The 14,097-nt window shown below is 36.1% G+C and overlaps 1 protein-coding gene across 2 annotated transcripts in view; it reads left to right on the top strand.

Moving 5' to 3' along the window:
• COL8A1 (collagen type VIII alpha 1 chain) overlaps positions 1-14,097 on the top strand; it is a 158,581-nt gene that overhangs the window by 94,239 nt on the left and 50,245 nt on the right. For both annotated transcript variants that reach the window (XM_001926443.6, XM_005670255.3), the window contains exon 2: positions 2,371-2,487. The gene's annotated coding sequence lies outside the window, so the exon portion shown is untranslated. The remainder of the gene's footprint in view (positions 1-2,370; positions 2,488-14,097) is intronic.

Genomic DNA, 14,097 nt, shown 5'->3' with positions numbered 1-14,097 from the left:
TATACATATATATATATATACACATATATATATACATATATATATATACACACATATATATATTCCCAGAGCAGCATTTAATTAGTAATTATTTTAAAGGATAGTTTTCTGGCTAAGAGACAGGAAAGAACTCCTTGTAAACATATACTATAAAAACTCAATAAATGCTAAGTGATGATGGTCATCTCATGTTCTAAAAATTTTAATTGAGATCTTTTCAATTATTTTCTCTGCTTCCAGTAGTGCATTTCTAAAACTGGTTTTGTCATCTAGCTAAGTATGGAACTGTGAAAGCTGTGCAGAAATAGGTAAATTGAATAAGATTGTGACACACATGTAATAGTGATCTTCAGTGTTTCTATTTATCCTGTGTATCTTTCTCTTGATATGGTTTATTTTTACCATATCCAGGGGAGAAAAAAGAATTTTGGAAGAAGAAAACATTGGGGAAAAGCTTATTGTCTAATGCATTTAATCACCATGAGGGCAGGGCCATATCTTTTTTTTTCCCCCCAGTATTTTATCTCCAGCACGAAGCATTGTGCCTTGCACATGGTGGTGCTTGATGGATGTTTACCGAAGAGTGATTTAGGGAGAGGCAAAAAAGTATTTCACAATCTGTTCCTGTGATCTTGTCTGAATCTGGAAAGTTTCTTTTTCACAGAGGCAGTTATGGTTGTGGACTCTCTCTTCCATGTTTGTCTCCACTACCTGCTAATCATACCACACAAGCAATGGACTGGAAAAGTCAAGTCCCCAAGTCCATTTACCATCACTGAACTTTATTATGAGAGAGAGCTTGATATCCCACAGCTTTCCAGAGACAAAACATTCTCAAATCACCCATGGTTAACCCAAACTTTATTTATGTCTAAATATCCACAAGTTGAGCCAAAGTTCAGAATGCTGCTGTCTCCACCCTTCAGGCCCTAGAACAAGGGTCACAGTCTAGGCCTTGTGTTTTAGGGACTATAGACATTCAGCAGCTAGAACCATTCAAGTACTTCTCCCTTTCTTGTTGAACACAGGATACAGGTAAACTATAGAACAACACTCTCCAGTACAGTAACCATTTCCCACAGTGTATATTTAAATCCAATTTAATTAAAATTAAATAAAACTGGGAGTTCCCACCATGGCACACCGGGCTAAGAATCCAACTCTGGTGGCTTGGGTCACTGGGGAGGTGTAGGTTCTATCCCTGGCCTGGCACAGTGGGTTAAAGTATCTGGTACTGCTGCAGTTGTGGCTCAAATTCAGTCCCTGGCCCAGGAATTTCCATATGCCAAGGGTGTAGCCATAAAATTTTTTAAAGTTAAATTAAATTAAACTGAAAATTCATTTTCTCAGTTGTACTAGCCACATTTCAAGTGCTCAATAGCCATATATGGCTAGTAGCTACCATATTGAACAGTGCAAAAAGAGAACATTTTCTTTATCACAGAAACTTTTACTGAATAGCACTACTCTAGAATATATCACTTATAATACATTACGGAAATTCTAAATTGGATATTCAATTCTGCATTTATTTCCTAATCAACCAATCCTGGCTTTCCAATCTTTTTCATCTTAAGTGTCTAAACTCTCCTTGTTTAAATCTTTTTTGAACAAATAAAAATATTTCCTAAACAAGTCTCTGCAAAATATGCTAAAACAAAATAGAGTATCCACTATGTGAAACACAAAAATTTCTGAAATTCAGTTTAAATGAAGAAAAGTCCTATATGATTTGTAAAAAGTCTATGTTAACAGATGATTTATAATTATATTCAACTAATTAAACTGCATCAAAAGCTCAAATGAAAACCTAAAACTATTGCCAAATTAAATCTCTGCCTGACTTGATAATTACCAGAGAATAATTTCTAATTCAAATACTGTTATATGCAAATTGAATGGCAGAGTTCGCTTTTCTTAAATAAACCTAACTTTTCTCCCTGAGGTATTTCTTTATAAATTTGCTCCCTCTTCAGCAATTACCCAAACCCTTTCTAAATTATCTGAAATCTGTATTAAAGGAAATTAAATTAATGGGAACCTAGCACACAATAAATATTACCATGAAAAGCAACAAATATGCCCAATAAAATGTTTGAACAAAAGCTATATACAGTATATGTATATAAGTGCACAATGACATATATAACACAAAAAAAAAATTATTCTCATCAGCACACTCAGAGCTCTAACATCAATTGCATGTGCACTTACATTTTGGAATATAGTGGCATTTTTTACTGAAGTATGCATTTATATATTGATATTATGTAATTTATCCTATGATCCCAAAACAATACACTTTGATAATAATTCAGCTTATTGTTGTCTTTCCAATTGAGTAAAAGTATCCTCTTTTTTCTACCTCAGAAGCTGTTCTGGACGTGGAGCAGCATCTGAACAGACAGAAACCAGCCCCAGGCGTGCCACAGGAAGGCACGAGCAAGGACAGTAGTCCTCAATTCTGCAGACGGGCCAAGCCTAAATGTAAGTGTGAGAAGCCATAGAGGATGGCAGATGGAGGGCGTGGCGGTAGCAGCTGTGCCGGGAGCACATGGGCAGTCATCAGACACTGGGGTATCTGGCCTGCCTACAGGTCCTATCTCCCATCCTCGTCTCTACCACTGTAAAAGCCTTGAGACCATTGTTACTAGTGCCAGGTTTTAAAATCCCCGAGAGTAAAATACATGTGCAGAGTGTGATTTGAGATGATTTTTAAGCCCAGGCATGTTGAATAGGGTCTTAAAATAATCATTTCCATAGGACCTGACTAGGTATCCAAGTGTTCACCAGATGCTAGAAGCTAGATTTTGTGGAGGAAAATTGCTAACTTAAGCTTCTTTTCATGATTCAGTAGAGGGTTTTAAGTAATGAAAGATCTGGAGATTTGAAAAATAAATAATTCCAGCACAAATGGGAAAATTAAAATAATCTTATCATCTCCCAGTCATGTCTATATGTGCTTTTCTACCATTATCAAATTTCTCTTAATTGGGCCAATTCTTTTCTGGCTGATACTTTATAGTTTTAAGTTATGAGTTATAATGAAGAAATGATTCCTTTCAGATGACCAAAGTGACATGTACTAAATTTTCCTAAAGTCAATTTAGGATGTATGAAACAGCATGATATACCAAATATATGGTTTTATTCATACACAGTATTCAATCTATCAACAGTGAAAAATAACAGCAGCATGCCAGACTCTTATCCCTCAATAGATCTCTCAGTAGAAGCAATTAAAATGTAAAATATATCATTAACTTCGGAACTTTGACAGGAAAAAAAAAAAAATACCATCTGACGAGTAGACATTATCTCATAGTATCCACAGCCATCTTATGCCTACTACCATTGCCTGGTTTTAAGTGTGACTTTTGGACACACGACTCAATATTTCCTATTATTTAATAGTACAATGGCTTTCTATAGTCTGTTTAATTTTATTTAGTAATTTAAAAAATGAATGGTTAGGATTCCTTGGATTTTTGTGTTCTCACTGGAGGCGCATTTGAACAAAAAGAAAAACAGCATGTAGCCCGCTAGTTAATGCCACATGACCACATCCTGTCTAGAAAAAATCCAGAGTTCCTGGAGAAATGCAAATACGTTATTCATTTTCCCAAGGTATCACATTTTTACCACGGGTTCCACTAATTATTTTGGCTGTATTCCATCAAGGCCAGATGTTAATCAAATGAAATACATATAATGTAAAACCATTGAATAAAAAATATGTGCTCATTTAAGCAACAGGTTATAGAACTCAAGCCAATCACATATTTTGGAGAAGCTGAAGAAGGAGGCATGACGTGGGTTACATTCATAATGTCAGGGTAAGGTTCTGAACTCAAGCCAAAGAAACATTTTAATTGTTGCAACCAACTAAAGCTCAGCTGCTTCTGGATTTCTTGTAACAAAATCTTGCTGCCAAGGGCATTGATGGGCTCACCCAGTAAAAAAGTACAGTAATAATGTTAAACTAAACCATAAAAATGAAGAAAGGGGTTATTATAGGGCAGAGGAAAGAAATTGCTTATAAAGTTATGGTGGAAATAACAAAAATACATTTTACTGAACTTTTAAAAATTAAGCTTTGTTTTTAAATTAGGGTGCAAAAGCATGAAAATGTAAAGGTTATTCAATAAACAATTTCATTCAATGGTCAACAGCAGTGATTCAGTAAGTGAAAATTAAAGTTACGTTTATTCAACATGGTCATCAATTCAGGCAGAACTGAAGCCTATATTATGATCATTTGCTAATAAAAATAACCAGCTGAAAGCCATTTTTAAGAGGGAATTTTGACTGAGAAGGGAATAAAGAACTTCTTGAATGCATGTCTTCTCAGTGAAAATGAACTTGGCTTATGCTTAATTTCACTAGGTATAAAACTCTAAATATTTTATGTGGTTTTTAAATTCTAGGAAGAAATTTATTTGAAACAAATGTAGAAAATTGCCCCAAAAACTTAAATATGAAAACTATGATAGACTTAAAATTAAGGAAATATATCACAATAACTAATCTTCTGTGTGCCCTCTAAAAGTAAAGAATGTAACTTTTTAAATTATTTTCAAATTATCAGAATTTCCTTTCTGGTCATCTTTATACCTTCTGAAAATATATATCTCTGAATCATATATCATACACAGTTTGGTAGATTTCATATTTTTTTCAAGTTGGATAACATATTTCTAAATGACAATTTCCATAGAAAGCAACTCCACTTTTCTCCTTAAAATACCTGATATGTCTTATACACAGTAAAGTCTAAATAATTCAGTGAATTGAACTGAATTATTTCCCCTCTCTTTTCATAGATTAATGTGTCTCTTGGATTCACACTGGAGAGGTGGTGTCTCACACATGGGGATTAATGAGCTACATCTGTAACCAAAAGTATCCATGGAAAACCTGCTAAATTGATTCATATCTGTTTTATTAATCAAGCCCAGTACAGAGGACTTTCTTGTGGTTGTACTATATTTTGGAGATAAATAGAATAGGGAAACCACAGTTCAATTTAGAAGTTTTTTTGAAACATTGAAGAACGTGGGGTTTTGTATTATATGACAGCAATAAAGTCCAATCCTTGATGTCTGTAATGGTGATATGTAAGTATATAAATATCCTGTATGTGTAATTTTACTGTAGAACATTACAACAGGGGCCAAGAAGACCCTAATTATTTAATATGGAATTTACTTCTTACTGCCACTCTCTTCCTTCCTCATCTTTTGAAAATAAAAACTTTTTTTTTTTTAAGTTAGCATGGTATGAACAGCTTTTAGTTGAAGCAGATGGCTGGAAATCAGAAGTTCCAGATTCTGATTCTATCCTTGATTCTCCTACCAACAGGGAATGTGGCCTTGGGCAAGTCATGAGAGTAAAGCTACACTAAAAAGAGTTATAATGCCTTACATATGTATGGTGTGTTATGATCTAACACAGTACTTTCACATACAATATATTATTTAAGCTCCCTAACTGCCTCCTCAGAGGAGCATGGCAGTTATTAACAACCCCCGTTAGAGAGAGTAGGAATTTTAAGACCCAGAGACACTAAATTTTACTTATTCGCAGTCATGTAATATCAAATGTCAGAGCCGGGAACAGACATATATGATGATTCCAAGTTGGCCTTTGTCTTCTTTCCTCTATACCATACTGTCATGCTGTGGCTTTGTCTTCTTTCCTCTATACCATGCTGCCAAAGCTGGCTGTCCGTGTGCGTGTGTGTGTGGGGGGGGGGGTGATACAGCCCTTGAAATGTGGCTAGCCCCAATTGAGATGTACTTGAGTATAAAACTTAGGATTTCTAAGACCTTGAAGAAGAAAAAAATATAAACTATCTCATTAATACTTTTTATATTGATTCCACATCAAAATGATAATACTTTAGATATCTTGAGTTAAATAAAATTAATCTCACCTGTTTCTTTACCTTTTTTAATGTGGCTACTAGAAAATGTGAAGTCATATACATGGCTCTCATTGTTTCTATCGGACAGAGCTGAACTAGAGGATTCCAGTGTTTAGAGCCCACAGTACAGATTTCACAGCACTGGACGTCTTCATACACCTGTCCTGATGTGGCTGATACCAATTTCCAAAGGCTTTTAATGTAGATCAGCCACAATAATTCAGTCATTCTCACCCAGCTTCCACACGCAGAGGAAAGCTCTGACTTTGTTAGTTGATGCCTCAGATTGCTCATTTAATTTCCCACTGTGGCACAGTGGGAACCAACTACAGCAGCCTGTAGGTGCAGGTTCAATCCCAGACCCAGCGCAGTCTGGCATTGCCATAGGAGTGGCACCGGCCGTGCCTGCGGCTTGGATTTGATCCCTTGCCTGGGAACTTCCATATGCCACAGGGCAGCCAAAAAACAAAATCCAAACTGCTCATTCATTAAAAGGGCTCATTTTATATTTGCTGGATGCTTGAAAAGCTTAGAGTGAAAGTGCCATGGAAAGAACTATAAATTATATTTATGATTCTATAGCACACCTTATTTTAAATATGTTCCCATTAAACATAATGAATGAATGAGACACTGGACTATTAGGTGATATGGGCAATGTAAAATAACATATATAAGTTTATCATGAAATATATTTTATTCCCTCTAACAACTCTTTAAGATATTGTATGTATAATCCCTATAGGGGTATCTTATTTCTGGTTTTTTGTTTGTTTGTTTGTTTGTTTTGTCTTTTTGCCTTTTCTAGGGCGACTCCTGTGGCATATGGAGGTTCCCAGGCTAGGAGTTTAATTGGAGCTGGAGCCACCTGCCTACGCCAGAGCCACAGCAACGCAGGATCCCAGCCACGTCAGCAACCTACACCACAGCTCATGGCAAAATCGGATCTTTAACCCACTGACCAAGGCCAGGGATCGAACCCACAACCTCATGGTTCCTAGTCGGATTCGTTAACCACTGCGCCACCACAGGAACTCCATCTTATTTCTGTTTTGAAAAATTGAAATATAAGTCCTCAGGAAAAATGGGTTATTATTTAGGAGAAAAATATATGTGGTTAAAAATAAAAGACAGCCCAAATTCCTGAAAACTAACATTTATTTGGTATTTATTATGTGGTCTCAAACACTAAACTAAGTTAGATCAAGATGATCTCAGTTAGGAATTTGAACATGAGCAACAGAGAGCAGAACCAAAAAGTTCTGATTTGAAGTCACAATGCAAGCTATCCAGATAGTATTGGAATATAGGGAATATTGAGCAATAAGGTCAAAGGTCTGCCTTCTAAATACAGAAGCTGGTAGACTTGTGAACTTGTTTTTGAAAAATACATACTTATAAACAAGATTGTATCAAGGAGGAGTTATTCTTCACTTTCTAAAGCCTTCTTTATGCTACAATAGAAATCTTTACAGCAGTGTTCCCCAATATGTTAAAACTTACCAATTGTTTATAAAGCAAACTTCTCACGCAAAACAAAACAAACAAACCAAAAAAATAGTATGTAACATGAGTTTCAGAGATTTGTTTTCCTCCATACATTATATCCACATGGAGGAAAGTAAGCTGAAATTACCTTAAATATTTTCTGGAAAAACAAGTGATGAAAACAGGTAAATAAGGGGGTCTAAGTCAAATTGGTGTTAAAAGCAGTGAAAACTAAAGAGTTTTATAACTTTTTATACAGTTATAATAATGTTACCTTTAAAGGTTGACATTGAAAATTGCATATGTAAGCTAATTTCTTTTAAGATTTCAAAATGTAATATAAAACTTGTTGCCATATCTTAATGTTTGTGCTTACCTGGAAGGAAATGAAAATAAAAATATAAACAATAGGCAACTCTGGTGGCAGAATTTTAGATATTTCTGCCCTTATTTATACTTTTTTGTAATAATGCCAGAATAAATGTATATTGCTTTTATAATAAGTAAATAGAAAAGTTTTGTAATCAATTCCAAAATCAATTGCAAACGATAAAGGCAAGAATTATCTGGGGAGGAATAAAATGTTCTTAATTACAAAATTTTAAAATAATAATATATTTTATAGGTTCTTCTTTCCAGGCATTATTGCCCCTCCTTTGATTCAGGATAAAGTACCCTGTGGGCTATTCAATTTCTCTAGACAATGAAGGGCAATGCTAGATTGGGTTTTCTAGATTTTCTTGAGAAAGCAGTTTACCCTCAGCTGTTAACATGAGTGTTAAGATCAAGATTGTAACATAAGCTCTTATAGCACACATTTGTTATTGTAGCATCAAAAAAGCAGAGCATCACGTAAAGTGCCCCATAAAACAAACTGGCCATCAGTTCTTTCTCATGATGTTTACTTAAAACAGGCCTTAGGCTTAGACCTTGAGATGTATAAAATGCCCTGTGAAAATATAATATATAATCATATCTTTGAGCAGGATAAAATCTTAGTAATCCTAAAAAGTGAAATATAGAGCTGTTTTAGGCATTCTTTTTAAGTATGCATGGAGAAATATTTGGTCTGCTAACTTCTTTTATAACAACACTAAAATTTTACTCCAAAGGAAACTCTGAAATGAGTGCCATTTAATCATTAAATCATAGATCCACAGACCAGGAGAGCTAAAAGGGGCCTTCTAGATCATCTCATCCAGTACCAATATTTTGTACATGAGAAAACTAAGAAACAGAAAATTTTTTTCTCAGAAAAAAGTGAAATCACTGAAAAATAGACCAAAGAAACTAGAAATTTCTGGAAGCTTACCCATGAAGGGCTAGGTATTTGAAATCCTATCAGAACTTTATAGTTTGGTTGTGGGCACCCCTTTGCAAGGAAAAACATATACTAATATCGACTAATATTCGTATAAGAAAAACACATTCACAGTGAGTGAATTCTTATAAAGTGAAAGCCAAAGGCACAGTAAGGCCAATGGTTTCAGACCAGATCACTCACTCATCACTCAGCTTCCTTTCTTCAGTGAGTCAAATAATTGAAAGGAACTTTCTTTGCCATTTTTCAGACACAAATCGCCTGTTATTATGAGAAACTGGTTCCACAGTTGCTGATACATCAAAGAATAATGGGACATTCATTCCTAGAGTTAAAAAAGAAAGGATATCAAAATCTTCTTGATTTTATGCTTTTCTGAAAAAATGCTTATGATAAAATTATATGTATTAAAAAACATATTCCTCATCCCCCCAAAATACATACTACACATCACAGAGATCGTCTGGAGTAAATATTAAGTTTCTTTTTCTAAGCTTAAGGCCTGTCTAAGAAATTAACACAGTAACATTTGATTTTAAGGAAAATAGAACAGTGCATGCATTTCTCTTGTCATCTATAAAATAGGAATGAGAGTAGTCGCTCACGAAACTGTTTAAGATTTAAATCAACTAATAATAGGTGTAAAATGCTTAGTATAGTTCCTGGTACATAGTTAACATTCAATAAGTGTCAGATAATTCTTGTAGAGGTAATATTATTATCTAAAATATGATAACACCTCCACACTCTCCCTTCTCCTCAATCAAATCGAAGGCTTAAGATTCCCCTCACTGTTTCATGGGCCCCCACCCTTGTACATGCTGATCCCTCTTTCCAAATGTTCTTTCCCTACTTCTCCTGGTGAACTCATATCCATCAGCCACCTCAGCCCTGTGCCTGACTTACTTGCACTCACCCATTTCCCAGGTTAACATGCCTCTTCTAGCAAATGAGACATGAGTTTTCCACTTGATTCTTCCCTCACTTCCAACACACACACACACACACACACAAACACACACACACACATACACACTGAACATAAAAATGCATCACACTCTATGCATCACACACACATTTTTGTATCCCTATAGAAATGTCTATTGAAATAAATGAGCCAACACCTGTATAAATAAGTGATTTTTTTCTTCTTTGTAAGTAGTTATGAGGTTAGAATGTTATCTAGTGGCCTCAGTTTTAAAGAGGAAGAGGGTGAACAGTGTAGTGGGAAAAGCTGGGGGATACAACTTGGCAGCCTTGGAACCTGGGTTCTACCACAAGACTCACCCTGTGGTCTTCAGTGAGTCATTCAATTCTCTGGACTCACTCGCCTTCTTAGCAAAATGAGTGAATTAGGCAAAATATTCTCTGAACACCCACCCAATGCCAGCATTTATATGATGCTAAACATTGGTCCATCTCAGTGGTTCTCAAACTTTAGCAGGGGTCAGGATCATCAGGTGGGCTTGTGAAAACACCAGTTCCCAGTCAGCAGGTCAGGTCTGAGATGGGCCCAAGAATTTGCTTTTTTAACAAGTTCCTGGTTGATATGAGGCTACTGGGAAGGGGGTGGGGGAGTTACCAAACTTTGAGAATCACTGATTAATCTTCTTAACAGATGATATCCTGCCACTGTCTTGTTGCCATCTGGCAGAGAGCAAATTCACAGTAGGATGGAGGCAGGGAAACCCAGGCCTCAGTGAAGCTACTGTCCACTAAAAAAAATATGCACAACCTAAAAGTTGAGGGTTATGTTTTATTCAGTGAATTAAACTGAGGACTTAGCCAGGTAGGCAGCATCTCAAGTAACCCTGAGAAAACTGCTCGGAGGAGACGAAGGGGGGCCTGGATATATAGGGGTCTTGTAACAAAGAGCAGGCAGTAGGAACAAAAGATTACTGTTAATAACAGAAAACCAGATATCTCAAGTTAAGGAATTTAGCACTTTTCTATGAGAAGATGCAAAGGTCTGGGCTCACTGAAATCATTCCTTTGCTATGTACCTCAACTCTCTGGGCCAATATCCTGTGTTTTCACATCCTTAGTTTCCTCAGGGTGCACCTTAAAGAGTAGCGGCAAGTCTGATGGCTGCTAGAGGGCCAGTATTCTTTGTTTCCTTCCTAAGTTCCCTCAGGAATCACAGGCTAGAGATGGCTACAATCACTCATGACTGTGACATTCATTGTTTACTGACAGGGCAGGCAATTTTTTATTTCTCACTTCCATCAGGAAGATTGGGTGTCTAGGGGTGAGTCCCAAGAGTGGCCACAGAAGGCAGACTGTGCTGACCCAAAATAGTTCTTTTAAAGGCCCACCTTGTGGGAAATGGACTGCCTGAGTTACAGTGCTGCAGAGCCCTGAAAAATTTAAGGGTCGGGCCTTCTGTTAAAGCCTTCTGCTTCTGAAGTCACAGTGGATCACAATTGCCATCTAGTGACCACTTGGAGTTACTGCCTCTAGAGTCTACAAAAAGAAATGATGCTTTCATTTGGAAACTACTTTTTTTTTTACAAAACTGTTCAAGATGAGAACTTCTAAGAACAAGTTTTCATGTACTCTGGGCTTATATATGTGTGTACTTAGGTTCTATGGAAATAAACAGGCATGTATCACGTGCTAGGCACTGTTCTAATACTTAATTTATATTCAGGTATTCACAGCAACCCGATGAGATATATTATTATGCCCACTTTCTAGACAGGAAATGTAACTACAGATGTACAGTGAAACTTGCCTGAGGTTGCCCATCCAGGAGCGTGGTAGAGCTGTCATTGAGCCTAAACAGCTTCTGGAGATATTACTCTAGCCAGCTTCTCTCATGTAAGCAATCTAATAATTGGTACACACGCAGTAGTCCCAGCTTTACCATGTTTTTCTTTTCAACAGTTTTAGTTACTCAGATTTAACCACTATCTGAAAACATTAAAAGGAAAATTCCAGAAATAAACAATTCATAAGTTTTAAATTGTGTGCTGTTCCAAGTAGCATGATAAAGTCTCTTGCCCTCTCACTCCAACCTGCTCAGGACATTAATCATCCCTTTGTCCCATCTGCTAGTCACTTAGGAGCCATCTAGATTATTAGATGGACTGTGGCACTATCTCCGTGCTGTGTCCAAGTAACGCTCACTTTACCAAATAGTGACCTCAAAACCACAGAGTAGTGATGCTAGCCATTCCAATATTTCAAATGGAAACCATAAAGTGCTTCTTTTAAGTGAAAAAGTGAAAGCTCTTGAGTTAATCAGGAAAGAAAAATATCATGTGCTGAGGTTGCTGAGATCTGTGTTTTTACAGCAAATCTTCTATAAATGAAATTGTGAAAGAAAAAGAAACCCATGTTAGTTTGGCTGGCATACCTCAAACAACAAAAATTATGGCTGCAATATGTGATAAGTACTTAATGAAGATGGAAAAGGCATTCACTTTGTACAAAAAGATATTTTGGGAGGAGTTCCTATTGTGGCTCAGTGGTTAATGAATCTGACTAGGAACCAAGAGATTGCAGGTTTGAACCCTGGCTCGCTCAGTGGAATCTGACGTTGCTGTGAGCTGTGGTGTAGGTCGTAGATGTGGCTTGGATCCTGCATTGATTCAGCTCCAATTAGACCCCTAGCCTGGGAACCTCCATATGCTGTGGGTGTGGCCCTAAAAAAGACAAAAAAAAAAAAAAAAGATATTTTGAGAGACCACATTCACATAACTTCCATTACAGTATATTGTTATAATTGTTCTCTTTTATTGTCGTTGATGTTAATCTTTTACCTGTGATAATTTATTAATTAAACCTTATCAAAAGTATGTAAGTATAGGAAAAAATATAGTGTATGTAGGGTTTGGTACATTCACTGAGGTCTTGGAAAGTATCCCCCCCAGGTAAAGAAGAACTACTATCAATAGTTATCAGATATGAGTCTGGAGATTTTTATAAAATATGTACGGAGGCAATGAATTTTTCTATGATTTTTTTCAAATGATATCAGCTCATGGTAATAACTAAAGAAATGTTTCTACCTTCAAAGACATCATCAATGGAAAGAGCACCATCTTGGAGTAAACTTACAACTTACTGTGCAACTTTGGGCAGGTTGCTTATCCTCTCTGGACCTGCCTTTTTTCATCCCTCAAGTCAAAAAAATTAAAATGTAGTTTACATGGCATGAAGTTCTTTAAAGCCAGATTAAATTTTTGAATAACTGCTCAAATTATCTAGTGAATGTGGTCACAGGAGCAAGTAGGGAGATAATGGGCAATAAGCATATTGGTTTTTCTCAAATTGTCCTGCACATGGAAAAGGAGACAGAACAACAGATTTGACCTCCTGGTCTATTATGCAGAAGTGTTCGTGACAGTAACAACACTCACGGCATATGAGCTCTTCCATAAAGAGCCCAACCAGGGAGATCTATGTTTCACTTCTCTTCCTGGATTCTGCACTTGAACTGTGCCCAGACCTCTGCTCCTTTGCATGTTCCTTCCTTCCAAGAGTCCTCACCAAAGGACCTCTGCAGAAAAGTCAGATCTTTGCTGATGGATTGAGGTCCTACCCACCTCCCTTACTCCAGACTTCTTTTATCAGACATTTCCTTCCATTTAAAAACCTGGTTTCTGCTAATCCTTTTAACTCCTGTCTAAGGCTTCTCAGTTGCCAAACCATTTGTAGCCTCAAAAAACCAAACACTACAAGATGGTCATTAAACCCAAATACTAGTGGTTTCTTTGTACATATATATATATATATATATATAACATGATATATATATAACATGATAAAATCTGCTACTATAAAGATTCATGATGATGAAGGAAAATAAACATGTAGACAGAGCTAGAGGAATAAAGGGTTATAACTAAAATATGTTAGAGTAAAACATGAGTATCTCACTTGAACAGATGTCTTCATGTCATTCCAAGTATTTGTATAGATTTATTTAATCATCACATCAAACCCAGAATTAGTCTAGATGAGTTTTATTATCAACCTCATTTCAAAAATGAAGGAAATTGAAGCACAGACATTTTAAACAGCTTGAAAAAAAATTAGGGGATGGTTGAGAATCCACATATCCTAATTATTAGATCTATGCTTGCTCCACAATTATTACAGTTTATTTTAATAATAAAATCCTGACATAAGATGGCTGCTTTCTGATACTTGAGTTATAAATAAGTCCTTTGTATATATAAGTAGAAGTAAAAGAGTAATTCAACTTCGAGGATCATGAAAACTCTTTTTCAATTCACTCAACAAGCATGTGTTGAGAATCTATTATGTAACTAGCACTGTTTGGGTTTTGGAGGATTTAGCAAAGAACGAAACCAAAAATGGCATTCCACATTCAGAACTTACATTCTACCTAGTT

The sequence above is a fragment of the Sus scrofa genome, chromosome 13 (assembly GCF_000003025.6).
Source record: "Sus scrofa isolate TJ Tabasco breed Duroc chromosome 13, Sscrofa11.1, whole genome shotgun sequence".
Lineage (NCBI taxonomy): Eukaryota > Metazoa > Chordata > Mammalia > Artiodactyla > Suidae > Sus > Sus scrofa.
The sequence above is the reverse complement of the archived record's forward strand: the minus strand, read 5'-3'. Positions and strand labels throughout refer to the sequence as shown.